The 24257-nt window shown below is 31.9% G+C and overlaps 1 protein-coding gene across 1 annotated transcript in view; it reads left to right on the top strand.

Annotated features, from left to right (window-relative positions):
- The window catches only part of LOC124542947 (amyloid beta A4 precursor protein-binding family B member 1-interacting protein), a 110722-nt gene that overhangs the window by 28578 nt on the left and 57887 nt on the right, over window positions 1-24257 (top strand). Inside the window, exon 2 of the mRNA XM_047120899.1 lies at window positions 8589-8623. The gene's annotated coding sequence lies outside the window, so the exon portion shown is untranslated. The remainder of the gene's footprint in view (window positions 1-8588; window positions 8624-24257) is intronic.

Here is a 24257-nt window from a genome sequence, read left to right as displayed (position 1 = left end):
ACAGCGTCATTGTCTATGGGCGATGGTGATTACTATATGCTCGTACGCCAATCTTTGCAATAAAAAAAAAGTAACAAAGTAAAGCAAAGTAAAGTAAAGTGAGTAAAGTTAAAATGCTGAAATGTATAACGAGAAGTAAATATAAACGTTTCGAGTTGATTTATAAACCGTTCGAGAGTTTAATCACATATTATTTAGTCTGTTTTCAAAGTACAGATGTTTGCGGTATCGAACAAGCAGTAACATGCGGTTAAGCTAATCAAGGACCACCGTTGCTCATTGGGGCGATTGCTGCATGAGACACTTCCATTTGGTTGAAATTGATTGCTACATGTCACGCGATACGAAACGAATGTCAAGAAAAAATTTAAAACAAACATATCATCTTTAGCTCCACTTATTCGTATTTTCCATTTAAATATGCAGCTGTTCATAATCATGTAATAATGTGATTATGCAAGTGTTATTTGAATGAATACTGCACTCTGGTTTGTAAGTTAATTTATCAACGTATAGTAAAATTACAATCTTTGACTTAGTGTTTAAAATTCACTTTCTGAATAAATAACTAAGTATGCTTCGTACGTAGTAGTTTAACGTGCCTGTACTCGTATTTCGGGCGTTGCTAATTCTTGGGAACCAGATAGCACGCTAATCAAAAAACATATTTGCTTTAGATAAGCGCATATTAACGGGAATGATAGATATTGTGAATTTTGTAATAACGGAAAAATTTAAACTCGGGTTCGTTTTGTTTTCGGTTTTTGCTGTTGTATGTATATTTATATATAAGTTGGAAACTTCTGAAATTAAGTAGTTTAATTTCCTAAATGAAACATTATTAGATTTGGCTTTTCACAGTAATGCGTATTAGAAAGAAAAATCATCGATTAATTTTTCAATATACGCCCCTGATTTATTATTAATTAACTGTTATAAAAACTTCAATCATTCTAGAGTAATTGAACTTTATGAATAACTTACCTTACAAAAATATTGTATTCGAAACCGGCAACCAAGCCTCCTAGAAGCTAACTATATTTCGTCCTAGATGCGCGACAACATCGCGATAAGTATGATGTATCCTGATGCATTATACTCTTGACAGTGAACGATGACACAGCTATGAAAACGGCTTTATATGTTACCGTTTCACTTGAACAAAAACCGTTATTATTACGATGAAATGAAACGAAAGCCAAAAGACGGTATTCTAATTTCTTAACTTTTTTCGTTGCGTCAAGTATACGCGGATGAGGAAGTCACGGCAGCTAATATATGTGTATAATATATGAAATAATGCTATTCTAGTCACACTGCTACTACAGCGGGACATCCTTCCGTCGCTTTCGGAGCCAACAATCAAGTGCAACGTGCTTTGATTATAATGGACCGCATTAAGCAAACTTAACATCACATGGGGAACGTTTTTGCACCAAACCATATCTATTTATAATATTATGTTAATACAAAGACGTACAGTTCAAACTCTATATAGGTCGATAGCCTCTAAAATCATTTCGTGGAATTTGCATCTATTATTCATTTGTGATTTACGAATATATTAATATTTTTTTTCATTACGGTACCAGCAATTAATAATACATTGACCAAACAAGCTTAGTGTTAGATTACTTAATACTAAACAATTCAAAAAGGCAAAAAACAATCAATCATAGTATTTGGTTACATTATTGCTCGATTTGTATTAACAATATTATTAACTACATAAATACGGTCAGTGAAATTGAAACATCTTATATTTATCTTAAATATTTAAATGTAGAATTTTATTTTGGTATTACGTATATTTCGTTGTTACGTATTATCTGGATGAAACATAGGTATTAGTAGATATATTTAACTGACTTTCCTTTAGCTGTATGTATCGCAACGTGATTGATATAATAAAAACAATGACATTGTATATATATACTAAGTATAAACGAAAAAGGCTTTAAAGCACTCCCGTGATACCTTTCAAATATATCTATTGTTTTCAAAACTCTTTTGAATTTGCAAAACTCGCTTTTGTTACCGTTATAAACGTTGAAACACAACGAGAAGTCAATTAAAGTTTAAACTTATTTATTTCATAAACAAAAATAAATGTTTGTTTATATAATGTTTGGAAATGCAAACCCTATATTCAGATACGAAGTTTGACTTGAACAGAAAAACGTATTCAGTAAAGTTTTCAAAGAAATTAAAAATAACAAGTTAGGTAAGGTATTCTACTTACAATTAAAAAAACATGTTCCATAATTTTACTTGTATAATTTAGATTAATTTAAATGTTTCCATTTTTTATGGTAAAGTTTTAACGTAAATTATTTTTGAAATAGTTTAGCTAGATTTGAACATATGTATATCTGTATCAACAAAATAAACTTAAAAACGTATGGTGTTCATCAATGTGTACTAATACATAGTTTATGTTTTCTTCAGAATATTGTATATTCGTTGGGGCAATCGTGCGTATCGTGAATCTTGGTGACAAACATATCATACTAATAACGTTTTATTGATTTTAATATCTAAAATGCACGATTGACGAGGCCCTTATGTGAGGCACGCATTGTTGTTCAGCAGTGCAGGTAAAAACTCAAATGAAATATCTGGTAACTGTAGACGGCAAATGGAGCTTCAGGACTGAACGCTGCTTTATAATTCATCTTGTGCTCAGCGATGAAGGAAAACATCGTGAGGAAACCTGCATGTGACAAATTTCATAGAAATTCTACCACATGTGTATTCCACCAACCCGCATTGGAACAGCGTGGTGGAATATGTTCCAACCCTTCTCCTTAAAGAGAGAGGAGGCCTTTAGCCCAGCAGTGGGAATTTACCGGTTGTTGTTGATTATGTTATCGCATCAAAATTATTTGGGACTAGATTCTTCCAAATAGAACCGTAATAGTCTTTATAGTCAGATGTCATTCAGTACGTACAATTTAATTGATATACCCTAAATCGACACATACAAATAATATTAAAATTATATTGATACATTAAACAATTTATCAAATATTACGCATGGATACATTTCATTAGCAAACAAAATTTTATAATATAAATATAATTAGTACCCTACAGCACTAAGGAATAATTTCCATTGGAATTGGAACATAATTTCCAGAACTTAACTCTGCCTATAAACATATGTATTTCACCTCTTTTTAATATAATATAGAGGAATGTTGTTAGGTAATCTACATTTGTTTTTATTTACACTGTCATTAAATGATTTATCTGTAAATAAATACAAATACTTTTAAAACAATTAAAGTGATTTACAACTCTTCGGAAGAATCACGATAAAAGACAAAGGGAGTTGATTATTACAATAGAAGTCGCTTCGAGCTGGCGTCTATGGCGTACGATTGCTCATCACTCCAACACAATTGATTCAACTATCTGTTACAAGGACGTATATTTGTGTTTAACAATTAGTACCAGTTTTGTATGTGACGCTTTTAATTGAACAATATAATTATCCCCGAAAGAGTAAGCGAGCGAACATCACACTGTCCCATTCGTATTTCAAAATAGTTGTGAAATAAGTGGGACGTCCTTTCGTTGTAATACTAAAGCGTATTATCACTTTACTAATTTAATCTTCCAATTTCAACGTATTAATATATAATATTGAATTGACAACTAACTGTTAGTCAGTCGGGCCTTTATAGATATATTAGCAACTCGCCCCGGCTTCACACGGGTGCAATGAATTACAACATAGCATTAGAAAATTGACAGCTTCTCTTTACTATATTGCAGATGTATTATATACAAAACCTTCCTCTCGAATCACTCTATCTATTAAACAAAATCGCATCAAAATCCTTTGCGTAATTTGGAATATCTAAGCGTACACAACGGCAAGCGACTTTGTTTTATACTATGTAAAGATTATTATAAAAGCAGCACATGTGTAAATACACTCGTTATAATTTACATTACATCATATTTATCTTAAAATTGCATTAACACTTTCTAGCAAAGATTATTTATTTAGTCAGGGTAGGGAAATGTTTGCTGTTCAGGTAATTATTACAAATATAGGTGATGCTAATAAGGTTATCGTGCGGTACTTGTAATTCAATAGTCACTCCTCTCATACTAAATAGCTATTTTTCTTGTTGCTATTGCATGTTTTTCAATGTAGTTAAAGCAAATATTCATTCATTCTTGTTTGCGTTGCTGATAATTACTTAATGATTCAAAGTGCGTGTTCGCATTTCCCAGAGAGCTCATGCGATACACGCTCGTGTTATTGTATATCTAGGCACAACATTTGCACTAATTGTTACTTACGGACACGGAGCCTCGGACATATATTTGTTTATTGAATTAAATTTATGCTTTGAATACGGAATCCGTCTCAATATATGTATATGTATTGTTATGATGTTTCGTACTCTAAATATTAAATACGTAACCATTTGGTTTCGAATGCCCCGTTGATAACCAACGTTTACAAGCTATAAACGTTTAAGTTTAAATTCCATTTTATCCAATTTGTATTATGTAGGGATTTAGGCTACTTACTAAGCACATTGGCAATTAGGCTACTTGATAGTAACCACTTATTATCAAGGTGCCTAAATGCCAGTGGCTGGTGGATGCTACTATCCATTGGAAATATACATTGGCATTGACATATATTAATAATAATCTCTCGTAACGCTAATGCGCCATCTACCCCAAAAACAAATATTTTTATTATCCTTACAAAAATATCTAGCATATATTGTTGACTAAAGGATTTGATTCAATATATCAGACATTTGTTTGAAATCTAAATTTAAAAAAAAGATACAATGTACATAGCAATGTATAATTCAAACATAAAAAAATAAACTCTTACAAAATGTAATAAAATACCTTGTTAATTAACCAAGGATTTAAAATAATGTGACTGAATTATCATTGTTAATAAAATTGGAATGTTTATGAGGAAATGTAATCGTAATAAATAAAGTATCAAGGACATTCGAAAGGATCGCTATCTAATGTATTATTTTCTCAATATGTAAAAATTATGCAATCGTTTCTTTATATTACAGTTTATTTACTTTTTATTTCTGTGTATCATTCCCTCAAAGTATGAAAACTACAAATACTAAGTTGTACACAATATGTATTTGACAATTGAATGACCGTCATCTTATATAAAAGTAAATAAGTTACGTTATATTTAAATAGCGATATAAAAGTAGATAGAGGTCAGTGTATACCGTGCGGATAGTCGTACACATTCATAGTCAATGGACGGACCCGATAGGGTGGAGGGGTGAATATTTAAATAAATTATGTTATTATGAGAGTCTACGTCGTAAATGGTTGATATTTCATGACCGTGTTCTACAGTGAAAGTTCCGTGTTCTTTACTTATTGTAAATTTAAGCTGACGAGCAAATGGATCACCTGATGGTAACCACGCCGCCCATAGACAATGGCGCTGTGAGAAATTCCTTTTCTTTCCACTCCTTGCATCGCCAAGACCCCATCAACCTTAGAAGTTAAGATGACATGTCTTTTGAGTCTATAGACGCACTGACTCACTCATCCTTCGAATGTGGCTGGTCCAAAATCCATTACAATAATCAGTTAATAAAACGATGGGCAGATAGAGCGCGCAGATCATTAAATCAAAGCAATAAAAACGAATACAAAATCAGAATCGACTGCAAATATGCGGTAGTGTGCAACGACTCGTCTTATTGTTAATACGAAAGTGTTGTAACTTTAATTATTAAGACGTAACACATTGTCACCAACCAAACACATTTCCGATGTTGAGAAGGTTTGGACCTCATCTCTTTCCCAATGCAGATTGGTGGATGGTAAACGAAACCACGAATTACGCGTATATATGTATCACTAATATAACGCCAAAGTGATAATCATTATGAATGGAACTAATTGCCAAGTTTGTACTGATACTAATTAAGTATTAAATTAAACAGTAATAAACACTATTTTGATATTAGAATTTGTCAATTTCCGTCTCCATGCAAATTAATAACGGAAAACGTCATGTTTGCGTTTCTATTTTAAGTTTTTACGTTAATTAATTTATGATTGCGCGCCGATGACAAAGTCGTTTTAGTAGTTTAGTTTTTATGGAGCGTTTTTTTTTAAATTGATTAGTGAAATTTGGACATGTCTACACACCTTAAGAAACTTATCTCCAATTACGAACTTAAACCAGTTTTACATTTTGTTTTATAAATTTTCTCTTGATTACATCAGCCATTATATAGTATTAAAACAAAGTCGCTTACCGCTGTCTGTCCCTATGTATGCTTAGATCTATAAAATTACAAAACGGAATTTGATGCAGCTTTTGTAATAGATAGAGTGATTCGTGAGGAAGGTTTTTGTATATTTTTATATGTTTTTATAAATGGGCAATCTTGTAACGAAACACTGATAATTTTAGAAGTTTCTAATATAATGTTGTACATAAACAAAATCTGTAGTATATTTAGTATCAGCATTGCATCCGTGCGGAGCCGGGTCGCTAGTATATCATAAATATGTACTTTTTCTTACTTACCTCGTATTCAAACTTGATTGCTCGATTTTGTTCGTATGCGTTTGCGCATTGTAACTTTATACAACATTGTCTGGCAGTTGCCTGAAGGTTTCTGGCACATCCTACGATGCCGCTTTTGACTATAAATAGAAATAATAACCTATTAAGAGAAACATAAACGTAAGTCTTCATATTCTTATTATTAGTGGTATAATTGAGTACGCTTAAATAAATAATATTACGAAATACAACACGCTTAATATCTTTGATAAATAAACGATCTTTAATTAATGCGCCTAACGTGTAATATAATACTGAACTATATTTACACGTGGGTGTACCCCTAGCGCGCCTGTGCCGTACCGCACGGTGTGGGCCAGGCATTTCCGTTTTAAAATGTAATTCCGCCTCTGCGCCTTAGGCTCCTATTAAGTTAATAATTTACATTATTGCCCCATAGCAATGTGATGCGAATACAACTCAAATACATCGTGTTAATCATTTTTCATTCAAGCCGGTCTTGTCGTTCGGTATTCTACGAGGCAATTTGTGTAGTTGCTTCAACTGCTTTATTATCAATATTGTAACTTAAACTGTCTTATTTTATACTTTAGCCGTCAATGTTTATACTATAACTAGAGGATAAATATGGATGTGGAATCCGACAATGTATGGCGCTACACGCCGGGAATGGCTAGTGGTCTTGCCATAACATGAAGATGCAGAATGATAATGTTACGCCTGAGAACATGACGCGGCAGAAGTGCTATGAGCTGACATTTTTTTACGTTTATTTATCCATTTTTAGACCGTGTAAAGGGAATGTTATTTCATCGATAAGATTGCCGTCTTAAAGATAATTTAATTTATCTATAATATAGAGTACGTTTTAGTTCGACCAACCCGTGACGGAATAATATTCATAGGTTTTTTTTTGTTTTGAAATTGGAACACTTTACAATAACAATTAATAATTAGAATTTTAATTCATATCTTGATATCACGTGCATAAACCGGGCCCGATTTGAACATAAAATTAACACTTCATTATATATAGGTACTATATACTCATGTAGAATATATTAGTACTAACTGAACGTACGGCTTTACGCGACATTTATAAATCTTTACTTGTAATCCTCACATTTTACCTCCTCAATTAATAAAGAAACCTAAGAAGTAAACTAAGTACCCAAAATATCATCTCGATTCAGTGGTTTAAATTTGATAACAAACAGAGATACTTTCACATTTAAAATATTAATACATATTTTATCTACTAAGTAAAACCTTCTCCGAATGACGCTGCTTCTTCCGATATAAGTTGCATTGGCAGGTTATCAGTTAGGCAGTACAAAGGAAAACGTCTCATTATTTATGCCTACAGATGACTTAGGTAAATATTATTAAACTTGATTTCGTCTTTTAACATAAGAATAGACCTTTTTATGTCACGTAGATAGGCGGACTGACAAATGGCTCATCCGTTTGATGGTGACTCGACCATAAAGATTGGCACTGCAAGAAATGTTAATCATCCCATATATCGCGAGTGCGCCACTAACCTTGAGCAGCAAGATATTATGTACCTCGTGCCTCAAGTTACACTGGCTTACTCACTCTTTAAACCGGAACCTGACAATTACACACACACAGAACAATTCAGCACTGCAGTTTGACGGTGAAAATAATATGATGATAGGTACCAACCCAGCCGGGTAGTTAGATAAAAGCCATACCACCAAGTAAAATATAAAAATGAATTAAAAGTGAGATAAAAACTGCCATATAGATTTATGATAATTATATTCATATTAAAAATAAATATAGTCATATCGCGCTATATGACATTTCTTGTACGCTATGTTCTAAGAAAAAGCAAACGCTTGCTATATATAGCGCACGCGCCGATTGACTTTCAAGCAGTGCGTTCTTAACGATGTTTTATTCGTTTTGATATCATAACATCGGTACTTAATGCTTAATTCAATGCGAGTCGCACTTATGTTTAACATTTGTATTGATAAACTTGGTTTCGTTTCAGGTTTGCGATGCAGTGTCGGTAAACACACAAAGCGGGTAAGTACAACATAAGTAAGATTTCGTTGCTTATGTCACGTTGTAACAAAAAGGCATAGAAATTAAAGAAAAATAATAATCACTGGTTTCTCATAAACTCTGTTCTCGACATGAACACGTATAAGAAAGTATTAAGGTTTTGTTTACAACAAGCAAATGTGAAAAGGGCGTGCTGAGCTTCTACTCCAGCCAACTCAGGGAACGCTAAAAGGCTTTCAAAGGACGGTGCGAACAATTTAACTTAAACGCGAAACCTCCACATCCTTGCAAACCGCGCGAACGCATTCTCGTGGTGCTTTAGTATAAGTAAATAAATACTATTTAAAAAAATTTATACATTGTCTTGAAAATCTTATTAATTAAAAGAGAAATATCTTGATTTTCTATATATTTTCCTAAACTAAAATTTCACAACAAATAAATAAACTACAAAATAAATCCTCTTAATTAATTTCGGATTTAATCGATCACGTTTTGCGATAGAGTATTGTAAAATAAAATTAATTATAAAAACACGTGGCCGTTGGTTGACTATGAAACTGGCATTATTCTCGCGCCCTTTTTTATTGTAAAACAAGGTATGGAACACAAAAGGCATTGTACGAAATAATGCTTAAATGTTAACTGGGTCTTTGTTCGTGTGACCATCCGTCAAAATGTCTTGAAAATAAAACAACTAAAAACTTTTTTTGTATAGCAACACTAAACTTACTGTTGTAAACTTTTTAAAAATGGAATAATACCGTTCGATAACTCAAAATTAGTTATGGTTACTTAAACACTTTTGCTACAAATTATAAAACAAAAAAAAACATTTAGTAAATTTTTTTGAGACTTTTGGCAAGATAAATATTTAAATAACACTAGATCTTAAAAATATTACCAACTTTGACCAAAACTTTTACACATATGTCGACATATGATTTTGTCATTATGATTTTTTACGGTACGGCACGGTCGTATAAATAAAGGGACCAGCCCTTTTATTTATAAATGAATACCTCAAATGTTAAACCAAATAGCTCTATGAAGATTAATATATCCTTATAGGGTAGTCGCTTGTCAATGGAGGCCAGACGGCATTCACCTTGTGTAAGTACCTCCAGACTAATTTTATAACGAAGTTCGTTTTGTATGTAGACATTTTTATGTTGAAGATACTTAGAAGAAAGGTTTACTGTAATAAGGCTGTGCAAGCCCATTGTGCAACCACATACTTACATTAAAATTCTCCTTTTTCTGATATTAGTTAGTTTTACTTGTAAAGTAACATACTTTCAATTGAATGTTAGAATATAAAAAAGAATAAATTCTGAACTTAATGCATATCGTCTAATAAGTTCCTTTGTGCATTATTAAACATATTATAATAATAAATTTAGTTTCATAACGAAATATCTCGAGCTCTTTGACATTCAAATAATTTATACCTTATTATCTTCGTGAGTAAGTTTATCTGAACTTCATAATATCTTCTCGGCTTTGAGTCTCATTATTCAGGAAAAACTGTTAATATCATGTACTTTGGGTGATATTTTTTTTTTCTTAAAAGACTCAAGTAAAACTAGTACTAATGGAAGACTTTTATACTAAAGCTAAAACACCAAATGATGTTGGAAATTTCGATTAATTCTTCTATTAACTTATACAGTATCCAATCTAAGATATTGCTTTAGACTTTGTCTTTCATAGACGTACAATATTATCAGCACGGAGATACTTTCTGATATCCACAAAGCACAAAGAGAACCGTCCTGTGGATCGATGCGGCTTCGAGCTGTATTGAAAACGATATCACAGATTACGTCAAATATGTTTACGCTAGCTCTAGAGACGCAGACTCCTTTTGAGATAATAATAAGATTAGAACGAAATATGATTTTAACCGCTTTTAAACGTTGAACATAAAATAGTTTATATATTATATATATATATTTTAACTAGACTGTCTAGGTTTTTATATTGTATATTATGATACTATTATTATAAAGTTTTGATTGCATTGATTTTATCTTACGAAATATTACATTGCTTATTTTTACGCAGTTAATTCGATTAAATCGATAAAAATCACAATTTTAATTTTATTGATAGTTATTTTTCAGCATACACTTTGCCGTATCTTATGAACCGGCTTAAATCTAAACATAATTTTCGTAAAAGATGCTTCGTTTTATTTTCGTCTCATTGCAACTACAAAATCTAATACTAATGTTATAAATGCGAAAGTGACTCTGACTGTTTGTCTATCTCGCGTTCACACCATGGCTATTGGACTGATTTAAATGAAATTTGGTACATAAATAGTCTTGTTTAATATTTTGAGTAAATTTGTAAACATATTCGTATTCCACGCGTGCAAAGCCGCAGGTAGCAACTAGTAAGATGATAAAAAACAAAATTCTTCTCGATCTTGATTCTCCGATCGTAAATATTGTCCTTCTAATTAAAATCATTCGGCCGTGTCGACAACTTAAATATAATAAGCGAACATTAAAAATAAAATTCGCCAACAAAGAGGTTGTTGTAAAAGTTTTATTTTTCAACTCAAAATAAAAGTTAATGGCAACAGCATACAGCCACGATTGAAACACATATTGTGACAGAAAATAAGCTCCCGTACGTAAATACTTTATCAGGCGAGTGCAGCGGGAACACAATAATGTCGACACGTTCATTACAAGAATTTCATTACAATAGCTTTAAATATAAATTAATTTATTTTTAAAGCTATTTCACTGTCGCGTTTAAAGTTTTTAAAACGCTATTGTAAACACATTGTAAAGAATATAAATTAAAAACATAATTTCGTTTTAACGTGGTTTGTATTTAAAATGATAATATTAATTATAATAAAGATGATACAATTTATAAAGGTGATGAAGATTTCTTTGTTTATCTTTTCATATCTTTATATTTAAACAAATTTAAATTTATCGCGTCGTTGAAACAAATATCTTTTCACAATATTTACCAACAGCATAGTTTTCGAGCCGTCGAGCGCTTATATTTGATTTAGTCATATTTCATATCGATGGCGATTACCTATAGATCAAAGCAATTTGATTCGGTTAATTAATGTTGCTACGTTTTTTAATTTACGATGCTTTAGAAATTGTTCTACAAAAAGCGTAGTAAGTTTTTTGTGTTAATACCTACTAAAGCTTAAAAATACATTGTAGTTGATTATGTTTACTGATTTTAAACTACGAAGGCGAAGATTTTCTGTTGAATTTTTATGTAATGTTACCGTGTTTTATGTAAATAAATATTCAAATAGTCTGCTTTTCGATTATTCCAAAGAGACCCGGGTGTCTTGTCTCATTCATTTTCTTCATTTTTATATGAAATTTAAACATCCAACCAAGACACAGACTTGTCTTCGTAATATAACACATATTCCAAGCACTATTTGAAGAGTTGTCAATTAATATTTCGTGGTGACAGACGCGGGTCTTAGAGTTTCTTACGGCAGTATTAATAGATGATGTCTAATACATGAGCAGATCAAGTAAGACTTCTTCAGAACAAAAAAGACTATAAATTGAAATGAAATGATTTACTTGGTGAAAATGTACTTGGTGGTAGGGCTTTATGTAAGCCCGTCTGGGTAGGTACCACCAGTTATTCTACCGCCAAATAACAGTACTCAGTATTGTTGTGTTCCGGTTGAAAGGGTGAGTGAGCCAGTGTAACTACAGGCACAAGGGACATAAGATCTTAGTTCCCAAGATTGGTGGCGCATTGACGATGTATGGAATAGTTAATATTTCTTACAGCGTCATTGTCTATGGATGATGGTGACCACTTACCATCAGGTGGCCCATATGCTCGTCCGCCAACCTATACAATAAAAAAAAAATTAAAAAAAAACCAGTGCAATAATAATACCAATAAATACTATTTCGTCAATTACAGTTATGATGATCTGGTGTACGTGTTACATTATTTAACATAGCATTAGAATTAGCGTTTGGATGGAGTACGTGTGGAGTGTACATTATTGTTAGTATTTCTAAATTGCATAACAGGTTTCAAATACATAGCTCGTGTAAATCGTAAATCTAAATCGTGAGTTACCTAAATCCTTTTACTTTCGCTGACTGCAAAACATTCCCTGTCCTTAAAGTAAGTATTTAAGAATCATTATTATTTATGCTGATGCTGACATGAAATATATATTAAATAAATAATAAATATGAGACCACATCACATACGTTACTCTGATCCCAATTTAAGTAGCTAAAGCTCTTGTGTTATGCTACATCAGAAGTAACAACGGTAACCATAAACACCAAGACCCAAGACAACATAGAAAACTAATGATAATCTACATTGACTCGGCCGGGAATCGAACCCGGAACCTCGGAGTGGCGTACCCATGAAAACCGGTGTACACACCACTCGACCATGAAGGTCGTCAAATATATAAATCTTTAAGACAAATTAAATATGTGAGATATGAGATCCTTACGCCTTTTTATATCTGATTCGTTATATAATGTTATCGAAGTAAAAATATACTTATATTAAAATGTCAACATCAATGATACTTACTCATCTTTTATATAGAATATATATTAATTAATATATATTATTATTAATATAAAAGATGAAAACTTAAATTTTATAAGCAATCAATTTTAATGAAATACTCGCTGAACTCTCCGTTTCTGCTGCATTTAGAGTCTACCTAACTATAGTTAGATGATCAAAGTATTTCACTAATATACGACGCGCCGCCTCTGCAGAGCGACAAAAAAATAAAAAAGGGCTTAATTGTGACCTGCGTACACTTTTCAAAGGGCTGAACATCTACAGAAAAATGCAGAGCTAGTTTAAAATCGTCAACTCTCCTCTCATGTATATTTAATAATAATGTATATCTTACGACGATCTTTACAGACTAGTATGCGTTTTCCCAATATTCATTTCAGGCAATTTCATTGTTTCTTCGAGATATTATGTCAAAAGTAATCAGTTTATAGGCCATGTAGAGTCGTAGTAGGCCAATCTACCTTTCAAAAGTCCATTGAACGAATTCCATATCAGAATCGAACCACTAATATCTTAATTTGTATAATTCGACCGGACGGCATGTATTCGATGGATCTTTCCATTGTTTGTGGAAAAACACGCGACGTTTGTTCCGACTAATATCACAATATTTATAATAACAAACATTTCGTATGAAATATATTTTCATCGAAATTACTTATTAGACACGTAGCGAAGAGACTGGGATCAAGTATTTTAAGAAAACGATATGCGAAATTGACTATAATAATTAATAATTATATCTAATATTTAATAGGGACACGTAATAAATAGTGTAACACCATATAACAGTATAAAAGAAAAGCACCGCCAATAAAAATCAAAACGGACGAAAGTCAAACGGACTTAGGATAAAAGACAAAAGGCAGCTCTCCACTTAGGCCCCGTATGCGCATCGTATGCCCTTGGAGAGTTTAGGATGTGCAATGATTGTATATCTCCACCAGCATCTGCATACTCTTCGCCGTAGTGTAAATATGACACTTATACTCTTCCTACGGTTAATCTGAACGAGATAACGGTTTTATAAGTTATAGTAAAAAGTTTGTCGGTTTACTTTGCGGCTCAAACGGAATTTGACACTCGTTGGTCGACCGGATCGTAAAATTATGATTGTATACGGTATCTTAAAAAGTCCTTGTAATCACAGCCATTGAGTTGGCTTAGGTTAGTTAACCTTTACAACGATTTCTAGTACAGCGTGAGACCAGATTGTACAAATATTTACAATATAATGGTACTTTTTATAGACGTTTTTTATGTTCACATTATTTTATAATAGAAAACGCCCGCGGCTTCGCTCTTGTTTTAGGGTGTTGGTTGTCAAATATTAAAGTAACTTATGTCTTTTCTTGGATTTGCTTAAAACCATATTTCATCAAATTCAGTCCAGCGTGCAGCGGTTTGGTCGAGAAAGAGCGACAAACAGATTGAAACAAAGAGTTACTTTCACATAGATAATATTTATAAAGATTTTAATTATTGTGTTGCGTACCACTTTCAAATATTTTACGATCGAGTCTCACGTAGATTTTCTTGTTTGTTCAGTGCGGAATAGCTCCATAGAAGTCAGTCAATATTTGTGGTGTTCAACTAGCAGTCACATTGACGTTCGCCTCAGAATTGAATACCCATTACGAGCTCGTGTTTGCTTTCTATAAAGCTTGATATAAGTCGCCCTGAGTACAGACAGCTATGAGCACATAAAGGAAAAAAACGAACAACAAACTATATGTATTCATCGTATCGAATATATTGATGAAAATAATGAGATAGAGATTGGTACGTAGACAACAAGGATTTAGATTATCTTTATATAAGAATATATGGTTATTTAGTTTTTGTGTTTTAATTTTTTTAATTTTGTATTTGTAAATATTAAAGGTATTTAGAATTACTAGTAAAATCATTTCTACGTTTCTAAAATAAAAAATTTCAATGTTTTTGTTTTATTTGGATTAAGATATATTTTTGAAACGAACAAATATACCTAGGTATTTGTAACGTAGTTTGAAATAAATATATTTTTTTTAATAGTTAATATAAATTATAAATGTTGTCTGTCTTATTGTGTGCCGAAGCCTTAGATCTTTGCGCTGCCTCTTGTTAAATACACAAATGATTCGTTTGCATTTCACTGCGTTCGTACAACGGTACTCCACCCTTTTTGGGAATGAACCGGCGACCGTTTGATTTACGATCACCATACCTCACTACCATACGTGAAAAGCCTGTTTATATTCATACCATATTGTGTGTGAACAAATCCAACTGTGTCAAATACAAAATCTTTGATTAGTTTACAAGTTCAGTACAATTTTGTATATAAAACCTTTTTTATATATTTTACGACTTAAGATGACTGTTTTAATATAGAATCTTAATTATCTTTATATGTATTAGGTAAAGGCAGTTTAGTTGAATGAATATTTATTTTAAAGACATCTGCTTTCATTGTCTCACAGTTAAATGCAAATGCCCCTATGATATAACACCGGATTCATTGTGTCAATAGTAAGATTGCCGAGTAGACTGTAACTTCCTCTGCAACGAAAATAATTTTTGATATCCGCTCACTTGAACAGAGACACTCAAGTATTCCGTTAAAGGATATGATATATTCCATACCATTCAATAAATGTTACTTTAAATTTCAATACTAAGAAAAGTGAAATTTATTTCGTTGAAATAATTTAAAAAAATAACATCGAAAATCACTCTGAAATTTAAAAAAAAACATCCCGCTTTTTAAATATCACAAAAACGATAAAGACTGAAAATTTGAATTAATTTAATACAGCGCTCATATTAATTCTATGGTAAAGTAATTTTCTATTTTTATTCGCACTCTCACAAAAACTAGTTAGTGCCCCAGCTGATACCTAGACAGATCGATACAATAACGTCCTATCGGTCCATATATAACTCATTCGGCGCCGATGAGTCGATACATTCATTGTTTTATTTACTAGTTTCCAACATTCAACAGCCAGCTTTGTTTAAATATATTGGAGAGTAACATATTCCGTCGGCTTGACTCAATATTTGGAAAGAGATATATTATTTATTTTGTCTCGTTAGAGGAGAGGATTAACGGACCATAATAATCCAGGTAACAATTAGACATCCCCAAATAATTTAAAATGTTACTTTAAATGTTCCAATGTTTGGCTGGCTGATTGGCAAATGTGTGAAGATTATTCCACAAAGCTACTCCAATTTAGTGAATACACGTGTGGCTGAATTTCATCTGATATATGCAGGCTCTCTGACGAGACCTTTACAACCGAGTGCGAGAATAATCGTAATTTAATTATTTTTAAATATTATTTAACCCAAATTATTCACATGATAACTCGGTGGTGCCCTGAAATGAATCTTAGATTACATTCACATGTATGAACCACTACGTCGTCACAACCTAACAAATTAAATATAAGCTAATTGAAATATGGTAAATATTTTAGTATGAATAAGTTTATAAGGATCAACGCGTCCACTCTACGTCTTCCTGCAATGTTTGTAGTAGGAGTATGATTGGCTTTCGCATCTCAGTTTTGCCTTTTGCAGCGAGAACTTTCCCAGACTGCATTTCCTTGCTATTTAAATAAACGGAGAAAACTCCGACAAGCATTTCACAGACATTGATTAAAATCTAATTTGAAAATTCATTTGTTGCATTAATATATAAATATATATTTACATACATAATGCTAAATGGTTATAAAATAATCTATGTATGTACCTGAGTAGGTATATCTTTTTAAGTTTCATATGTAAGTTAAAATATGCAATCAACTAAAAGCTTATTCTAGTTACAAAAAAACACGAGTAATATCGTTTAAATACTAATTATATTAACTTGAATAATTTTGTCAAAGTGTCCTTCAAACTAAGCTTATAAGTATGATTTTATCAAAAAATTCGGTTCGCAAAAGAGGACGCTCTTCCAGCGCTGCGGCTTCCGGTCTAAATATAAACGGGAGCGGGCGAGGGGAGAGGGGTCAGTACAACGACCCGACCCAGACCTTGTACGACCGGAAGAAAGATATAATTCGCGCCAAACAAACATACGATATCCCGATATTGTCAAAAGTAATACAACACAGTGTGGTCGTATTAAATCATACGTGATAAATGTAATGCGACAAGCACAATATAATAGTAGCTCGAATGTTATTACATCCATATGTTTCCGAATTAAGAGAACCACTGAGAACTTCCTAGTTACCAAAATATACATCTTTATAAGAAAATACAAAAATAAAACTCACACAAGGAATGATTAATAGAAGTATAACAAATATTATATTTAATTTAAAAGTGAAACATGTTGTATAAAGTCTTATAATTTATATCGAGATGTTCCAGTTAATTCTATTCCAGGCCTATTTGCATGTTCTTAATAAAATAACTGTTTGCTGTTCCTTTTCGGTGTTCAAGCGTCTTTGCCTTTGTTCTCATATTTATTTTTAAACGTCTATATATATCTAGGCGCCATGCTAAAACGAGCCCAAAGAGTCAATATTATTTCGAGACGTTGATTTTATAGATAATCAGAATTTAGTTTAGGCGTATTTAAGACTTGTTTATCTAAATAGAATATGAATGAATGATGTATTCAGGTTTTATCGTCACGAGTATTCAATATTTATTCGTGCAGAAGCTAGTGAACCTTACTAAAAATAAGTAGCTCTTAAAGAAAACAAATACTCTCCTGTTTTCAAAGAGACTTAAAGTGAGGGTTGCAACTTAATTTAATCTATCACAGTGCATCTTTGAGGCTGAGTCCACAGTTGTACGACCAAATTGAGTGATTAAAGGAATTAATATTATGACATGCAATTATATAGATACACAAACTGATTACGAATACCAATAACTATGAAATATAAAGCAAAATAAACGTCTAAAATAACATAATCGATCAATAAACACAACTAACGTTATTAAAAACTGAAGGTTTATTGGGTAATGCATCCTTAGATTTTTAATTGCGCCTTAAAAACATTTAACTTTGAATAATATTTTTGTAATAGTATGCATGTAAAGCAATTCGTCAAATTTAAACAACCATTACAGACAATTATGGTTCTGCCGGTTGAAAAGTTTATTGTTTAAAGTATCACATGTAACGACGTAAGTTCTTTTTAAAATTCATGGCTCTCACTTCAATGATTTTATATGAGAATTGAAGACATCTTCGCTGGCGCGGTCTGAAAATTGCTGTGCGGAAAATATACTTCACTTTCAGCGTTTTTATCTTTGAAAGCTTTCATGACATATTAAATCACTCTAGACATAGACGGGCTAAGTGCATGCCGGTGTAAGCCTATTTTAGGACTACTCATCGAACTGACTTCCCCCATACAGTGAGCCCCATACGATTATACGTGTACTTAGTCAGTTTTTAAGATAGGTACCTATTATTCCTACTCATGTTTCAGTTGAATTAAATTTAATAGATCTTAATATGTATTGATGTTACTGCATTTTCGTATCTCTAATATATAACCAATCAGTTTATTCAAAATTATGCTAACCACTTGCGATTAATCTTTGACTTAGCGCTGATTGATAAATAATGTAACCAATAAAGTTCACCTATATTGTGTTAGTTAATTATAACTTAAATTTTATTCAACCATTGTTACTTGAATGTTATTTTTGTTTTATTTACTTCAAGTAGTTGAAGTAAATAAATAGATTCTTATAAACATTTGCAAACTCCGAAAGATCTTCGTCAAGAGAATTTTAAAGAGAAGTTACTGTATCATGATTAATATTAATATTTTAATATTTAAAATAATTAAAGACATAATTTCGCTTTAACGTAACATTGATCCAGTGAACTCGATACGTGATTAAGAGGGTTTAAGTTCAATAACACTACGGGGGTCTCGGCCACCCTCCACCCAACCTTGGAGTACGCGGACGGCAAAACACGCCAATGTGTATAAATATATAAAATAATCAAAACCTTTTAGCTCGAGCTTAATAATCTTGAAATATTTTCTAATGAGTCGATTCTTATCGGTTAGATGATTTAAAAAGTATTATTATAATTAAACTCCCATATAGATTACTAAAGATATATGTTTACATATATATAAACTTAGATGTCATTTACAGAAGTACATAATGGATAATATTTAGAAGGCAGGGTTAATAACCTGAAGTTTCCGAATGTGGCAATGCTTCTTTCAGCATCTTGTCTGCAAAAAATACTGTTTAACTCCAGCGTTGTCTTATTAACGTTACAATATTATTGAGTTCACAGGAAATCAATGAAGTTGGTTTCAGTGGAAGCCACGTGCCACATGGTGGAAATATCTTGAGACAGATTGAAATACTTCAGTTTGTACTCCATCTCTCATCTTTCGGTTCTTGTCATTTGAATGGTATTGTCCACCACAAACCGTATACTGAAACTGGTCTCATACCTCGATGTAATAAGCTTACTGGAAAATATGTGATGTAGGGCTGGTTATAACAGTTTTGAATTCCAGTACAAAAATAGGTATCTACTCGTGGTGTGGCAACTTTTCTTTCAGAAAACCGACCAAGAACCTGGTGAAGGATTTTAGCTGTGAAGTTAATTAATTAATCATTAGTAGCCACGAAACAACCTAAAAGTACACACCTGATACATCACATAAGTCTGTTGTAGATTGTGATAGTGAGTGACATCCTTCAGAATATACATTACATTTAAATCAGCAAGCCTCTTGTAAATTTGAATCTATGTTCAGTTTTCAAATTTATAAAGGAAAACAAAACAAAATTAATGTTAACATAATATCAACTTCAACCCAGACGATTTCGGATGGTGCATGCGACACAAAGCCATAGTCGTGTGGAATGCCTTCAGCTATGCCGAGGGTGTATATGAGAAGGGAAATAACGAATTACTGAACTTACTGGTGATATTGAGCCATTCCTACAGAGTCTAAGATAATCTATAATGTTAAAAATTTGCCTTGGCAGGTAACGTTTCTATACCTATATCGTTACTCCAAAATAGATTCAATAGGATATGGCGGTCAATGAAATAAGATACTAAGAGTTTCTTTCTTTCTACTGTCCTAACGAAAGTCTATTTCGTAATTTTGTTGATTTGTTACTAAATACGTTTTTACTAATTTTTTCTCTGTTCGAAAGAGAATCTCTAAACATAACATACATAAAAAGATGATTTGTAAGTAAAAACTATATATTTATCAAAATTCCAAAATCTAACTTTTGTAATGAGGTCTCTATCTTATAATATTATACATTGAATAGTATACTTAGTCATTAAAATTAATACTTGTATTTGTATATTTAATTTTACAGTTGCGTGTGTATGTTGTGTAATCTCGAGTCCTTATTCGTAATCTTCACTATAAAATTAGTTTAGCAGAGTGTGCTCAAAGGAATAAGGTTGATTGTACAATCTAGCTTGAACAACTTTATTCTATATTTAAAGTTTTCGCGCCAAACCTTTTAAGAATTCAAAATATGAAAATATTAATCTCTTTGCAACAAATAAACGTTTTAAACTTGTTCGTTAAGCCTTATAAAAGCTGCTTTACTCCACTCGTACAATGTGTATGATTGTTGCGTTTTTTAATTAGTCGCTTGAAAAGACCTCGCGACACCAAGCACAGCTAAGGTATAGTAGACTTACTAATTTCCCTTTATTCGTAACGAGATGCCGGAAACGACTATATGCAACACACATAGAATTTTTACGTGTTGTTTTGGTTTCGTTTATCTTAAACTTTTTCATTATAATAATTCCTATATTCTTAGTTTCGTTATATACCTCGTATTTGATTCTTACTAGAAATAAAAAAATGTAACTTGTACTCCATCAGATAAAGGGCAATGGAAACGTATTATATATACATGTATGATCTCATATAGGCACATTGAAGTAGATTAATTACGAGAAGCAGGAACTAGCATGCTTGCGACTAATGATTGCAATGCGAGGAACAGATTGCAGACATTATAATTCCAATAATATCCGGCTGTCGTTGATGTAACAAGCAATATAAATGAAAACTATTCGAGTTATACTATTTACTTTTGTGTTATTTTAACTAGCAACAGTTTATCAGTGACTTCACTTTATTATAAGTAATCGCTTTCTTCTGTGAAGTGACTCCTAAGATATTATTCTAATTTACATCTGTAAGAGGAACTGCATTGAATATACTCGTGTTTTTCACACTAGGAATTGTATTTTCGCCTCAACTGCTGACCCAAGAGCCAGGGGCCAGAGCCCTGAGTAGCTTCATCTTTACGGATGGGTAAAATCAAAAATCAAAATCAAAGTATACTTTATTCAAGTGGGCTTTTACAAGCACTTTTGAATCGTCATTTAACAATTAAGTGAAGCTACCACCGGTTCGGAAAGTAGATTCTACCGAGAAGAACCGGCAAGAAATTCAGTAGTTACTCTTTTTCAACATTTAAAAAAATACAGTCATGTTAGTTAATACAATTATTAAATTAATATATCCTGCCTGGAAGTCAACAGGTATTCTAGCTTATTATAGTAGCTTCTATAAATATAATCTAATATTCCCAGGTTGGATCGCTCAAAAGATGTGTCGACACCATACTATAACCTCGTATCGCTCTCACCGTCCGACTCTTCATGATCTCCACAGAAAAGTCTAGCCAAACATTCAGAGCGTCCATCTAAATTAGTGCAACAAATAGCGACATGGAATGACGCCGGTTTGGTATTTCCGGTCTCCTGATATACGTTGGATAAAAGGATGAGTTGATCACCATGACTAAGATCAATATTGGTCCTGAGCCCTGTAAATCGCCAAAAGCATATACATACTAACCTGCTAAAACATTTATGAAGCCGATAATAATTACCAGTATAGATTGATTTAGTGATATCGCGCCTTTGCTGTGAAGTATTCATTTTAAATTTATACAAAAACAACTCTATATACTGCATTAAACGTACATACTGAAGTTACAGGAATGCCCTTCAAGAAAATTAACGATTTATTATAAATCAACCGGAAAAACTTAAGTAAGAAGGTTTTTAGTATAGTTCTACAAACTGATCAGCTTCAGTAGAAACTTAAAGAGTTTAAAAGGACACGCTAACTCGACAACAACTTTTAGTAACATTTTCTTTGAGTAAGAAAGATCTGGATAGACTGCATCGCGATCAATGAAAAACACCTAATGTTTTTCAGCTCCATCTCAGGAAACAGTCTTGTGTTCTAGATAGCGCATTGTTAAACAAACGAACGATAAAATAAATATGCCTAGATCGTCTAGAAATCTGGAACAGACAAAGTATCGAGCTCTTTTAATAAAAGGATGTTTCGGTACGATCTACTTGTTACACCCAGAACATTCGAGAGCCTAAATTATGTGATGTTTTGCCACACTATTTTTGTCAACGTACCGCCTGTCTCTTAGCTTTCTCTTTGATGACAATTAATTTATGGTAACATTTAATAAGCGTGTATGAGAAATAAATAATAGATTTAATATGGTTTTATGAGGTCCATAATGCTATTATGAAATATATGATTAACGATGTTTTTATAAACATTACGATATAGTGTTACCATATACGAGATTCGGTATAAGAAATAAATACTCTCTTATATTTACATTATTAAATTGAAATCGCAATTATCTGAATGGAACGGACTAATACTTTTAAATATAGAATTTGATTATTTTTTTTTTATCAACGTCCCCGATTTGTTATTGATAAAGATCGAATATTAGTCGTGAGAATATTACACGAGGAAGTACAAAAATATATATTGCTTACTTTCACTTTGATACAACTATGAAACTGGCAGGTACAAGCGGGTACAGACATTATTATTAAACACTCATCAGTGACATAATTGAATTCTTAAAATATTTTTTAAACGTTTCATTAATTAAAATTTAAAATTATATCCCAATAACTTTGATTTTTTTAGATGTATTGTTTAAAAAAAAAAACAGTTATTGTCTTTGAAAATACTATGTAACAGAATTCGGTGTAGCTTTCCCGAATTTTCAATTTAGAATTCTCTTATTTTACCCGTCATGTCCGTTTACAATACCAGCGGCTGCCAGTGTGTAGAAGTAAAATATTATACATGCTACAGATTTTAACAAACGTAAACTTAAATTTATTATTTAATTGAATTCGAGGCTTAAAGGTTTCATCATCAATTTAAAACATGACAGTAACAGTGAGTCAAAATTATATTAATCTATCAGATCCATCAAAAACAGAGATAAATAAGTTTAATATGAGCAGGACAAATTTAACACGCTATTGTGCTCAGAAATGTTAAATGACGACATAAATAACTTAGTTTCGCGTGACTGTTTAACTTTACTATCTGCGTGACCTGGTATGATCTGTTCCAAGTTATTTAACTATACTGTAATATTTATTAACATCAGAAATGATAACATTAATTCCTTAAATGTATACAAATACGACTTAAGTATAGTAAGTATATTGATTATTATTTCTGAGTTATTAACATCAATCTAGATCGATATTGTAAAATATCTTATGATATTTTAATATAACAGATATGTTTTCGTATTATAAGCAATATCAATCAATGAATTAAACATGCTGATTACGCGTCAAGATTATTATCCGCCCTCAGCTGTCTATCGAGACAGCCTTAACGTAACTTCAAAGTATGCGGTATATACACATTTTGAAGTTTTTGCTGTTTAATGAGCATATGAAAGATAAATTATAATTTTTGATTTTACATTTTATACCTTTGTTGGTTTGAGTCTCATGATATCTTAGGTTAAATTTATTACAAAATTAATGCAAGCACAATCCTAATCTCATCGAGGAGCTATAAACTTATGAGCCAAATCATGAAAGAATTGATTTGAAAATAGATTGTTGAATATTAGAAAATATAAATAATACCCATGGTCCAATGAATATTTCTTTAGACTTGCAAAAAAACTACTTTCGGATTAGATTCGTTTGCAACTAATACGATAAGCATAATTCAGGGTAGCATGTAAAATTACTATTTTTTAACAGGGTTTTTAACCCTAACAGCAGGAT

Source organism: Vanessa cardui, chromosome Z, assembly GCF_905220365.1.
Source record: "Vanessa cardui chromosome Z, ilVanCard2.1, whole genome shotgun sequence".
Taxonomy (NCBI): Eukaryota; Metazoa; Arthropoda; class Insecta; order Lepidoptera; family Nymphalidae; genus Vanessa; species Vanessa cardui.
Note: the sequence above shows the minus strand (reverse complement) of the source record. Positions and strands in the feature narration are given on the sequence as shown.